The following is a 3243-nucleotide window of genomic DNA, read 5'->3' as shown; positions in this document are numbered from 1 at the left end:
ATACATTTTTGTCAATTTCGTTTTGTGCTATATCCGCGAGTATTACCGCGAATCGAGTGACGCTATAGTGTAGCTGTACATGAGCTGCATAGTGATTCCGAGAATGGTGTAAAGTGAGTGCCGTTGTGTGTTTCACCGGAATTTTGGTGACGCTACGATTAGCGTGGCTGTACAGTAGCTGTACGCTGTTAAGGGCAACTGTGTTAGTGAGTGCCATTGTGCGAATACGGGAAGTGTGCCCGTTATTCGAGTGACGCCAATTGTGCGCGTGGCTGTACATAGCTGTGAACTATTAGTGGTTTTGTGAGTGCCGTTAATTTTCGGCGTGGATATAGGGAGTGCGTCGATAGTTTGGCGTGCTGTTATATTGCTATCTTCGGCAGTGATAAAAGGGGTGTTATTTTTGTGCGTGGGTACAGTGCTGCGCCAAGGTTGAATACCTTGTGCAGGTGCCGTGTTCACAGCGTGCTGCGTTTGGCCTACGGTCGAGCCCGGCGTTAGCTTCATATTGGTCGACCCGTCCCTGTGCGGGGAACGGTGTTCTGTCCGGCAGGGCATTGGTGGTGGCCTTTGCCAGACCTTTGGCTGGTGGTGTGGGCTACGTCCTCGCGGTTGCTTTGGCTTGCCGTTAGGTGTGGTTGCTGTGTGCGTGCCTGTGCGGGACTCATCCCTGTCTTGCAGTACCTTACTGTCGCCCAAGAGTGACCTGTTTTTGTTGTTGCTTGGGAGCGATATACGGCGGATTCGTCAAGCTAGTTGGTGGGGCATTGGGCGATGCCCAAATTAAGCGATATGCGGAAGAGGGCGAATACCCCTCTTCCCATCGGTTCTGTTGTACCGTCGTCGGCGATGGACGAGACAACGTCGGGGGAGGAGGAGGTTATTTTGCGGTCCCCTCCCCGTATTAGGAAGAAGACCGCTGGAGGTGCAGCAGTTCCGGTAGTAAAGGCGAGTGACGAGGGGAAGGTAGCCCCTAAGTTACCTGAAGGTAAGTCGGGGGTAAGCGGAAGCGAGGGCGCTTCCGAGGGGGAGAAAAAGGGGGGGGTGAAAAAGGTGCGTAAATCAGGGGATAAATTAGGTCCAGCCGGGAAGCGCATGGAGAAAATCCGCAGGAATTTCGGTGCTTCCCTGGAAAATTCGGGAATAAAAATTGGGGGCGAATTTATGGGGCGCTTCAAGTCCATTGTGACGGCCTTTAGTGGAGCCGTCATAGATATGGACGACGTCCCGAAAAGTGTGGCAAAAGACCTCCTGGGATACTCCTTGGAGTTCGAGGAACTGTTTGTGGAAATGGTGACGGAAATAGCCCATCTTCGTGGGCGGTTAGAAGCCACGAAGATAACTAGGGAGGGAGCACCTCAGAGGACGGCTGGAGCTGCGCTGGCTGGTGCAGCGATGATGCCGGCACCTCAGGCGCCTGCGCCTGTGTTGCCGGCGTTGCCGGTGCCCAAGCCAGTTGAGACCTGGTCGGTCGTAGTGAGGGGTAAGACCCCCACTACGTCCAAAGAGGTGATCAAAAAAGTGGTAAAGGAGGTAGGGCCTTCCATGGGGGTAAGGGTGCACGAGGTGCGCCCGTTGAAGGATGGAGGTGCGATTATTCGCACCCCATCAGTTGCTGAGAGGGATAACTTGGTGAGAAATGCCAAGTTTTCCGAGGTGGGGCTCGATGTGAGCATACGTCGGAAGCTGGGACCTAGGGTTGTGGTCCAGGGGGTTCACACGGAGATCTCCCCTGATGAATTCATGGGAGAGTTGTTCCGTTTGAACCTCAAGGAGTTCAGCCCTGGGTGCCTTGAGAAGGACGTAAGGATGGTCAGCCGTCCTTGGAAGGTCAGCCCTGATGGGGTGACGAATGTTGTCCTTGAGGGCACGGACATGCTAATGTCCGCCCTCCTGGAAGCAGGTCGTTGCTACGTTAAGTGGTTTTCCTTCCGGGTACGGCCGGACCAACTGACGCCCGGCTGCTTCCGATGTATGGGATTCGATCACAGGGTGGCAGAATGCAGGGCCAAGAAGGATGTCTGCCGAAGGTGCGGGCAAGAAGGACACAGGAGTGCGGGTTGTGGCAATGCCCCGCATTGTCGCAACTGTGCGTTTAAGGGCAAGCCAGCCGGGCATTTGATGATGTCCACTGTCTGCCCGGTGTACTGTGCGATTGTTGCCCGTGCGCTCGTTAGACATTAATGGTTAAGCTATATCAACTGAACTGTCAGGGGGCTTATGCCGTGATGTGTGAATTGGGGGCGTGTATGTTGGAGGGGGGCTGCGGCATTGCTTTGCTCCAGGAACCATACTCCACCAATGGGGTGGTGAGAGGTCTTCCTGGGGGCTTCAGGGTCTTTACGGACCTTGGAGTCAATGCCGCAGTAGCTGTGTGTGAGCCAAGCTACTCTTGTGTAGTAGTTGACTCATCACAGTGGGGAGTATGTGTGTGTGTCGAGGGGGAATTCGGCAGAATGAATGTCGTCAGCTTGTATTGCAAGTTTGACGAGCCTCTGGAGCCCTATTTAAGGTACATAGATGCGGTGCTACTCCATGAGAGTAGCATTCCTGCCATCGTGTGTCTTGATGCGAATGCTACCTCCCCGATGTGGTTCAGCAAGGTATCCAGGCATAGTGCTGGATATCGGAGCCACGATCGGGGTGAGGTTATGAGCGAATGGCTTGTGGCGAATAACCTCCTCGTAGCAAACGAACCAAGCGTATGGTATACGTTTGAGGGGCCTAGAGGTGTGAGTGACATTGACGTGACGCTCATGAATGACGCAGCAGCGAGTAGGTTCGAGTGTAAATGGAGTGTTAGGGGGGGTTGGGGAATTAGTGACCATAATTTAATACAAATTATGGTTACTCCCCGTACCCCGCAGTTAGAGGGGGGGAGTCCATTGAGGCGATGGCGTACCTCGTGTACTGACTGGAACCGATATGGACATACTGTTAGGGAAGCGGTATTGGGTATACCGCTTAGTGAGTTTGAGGAATTGGGGGTTGATGAGCAAATTGCTCGTCTATCTGAATGTGTCTGGGGAGTGAATGACTTAGTGTTTAGGAAAGCTAGGGCTGTGAGAATGAAAGGTGTGAAATGGTGGACGAGTGAGTTAAATTCAAAGAGGAGGTCTGTCCGACGCTTGAGGCGGTTGTTTCAACGCGGCAGGCGGACCAATTCGGAGAATCTGTCCCAGCTCAGGTATCAATTTAGTGTAGGAATGAAAGAATATAAGAAAATGTTGGTGAGAGTGAAAG

Source organism: Anastrepha ludens, unplaced genomic scaffold (genome assembly GCF_028408465.1).
Source record: "Anastrepha ludens isolate Willacy unplaced genomic scaffold, idAnaLude1.1 ptg000053l, whole genome shotgun sequence".
NCBI classification, from domain to species: domain Eukaryota; kingdom Metazoa; phylum Arthropoda; class Insecta; order Diptera; family Tephritidae; genus Anastrepha; species Anastrepha ludens.
This window is presented reverse-complemented; position numbering follows the sequence as displayed.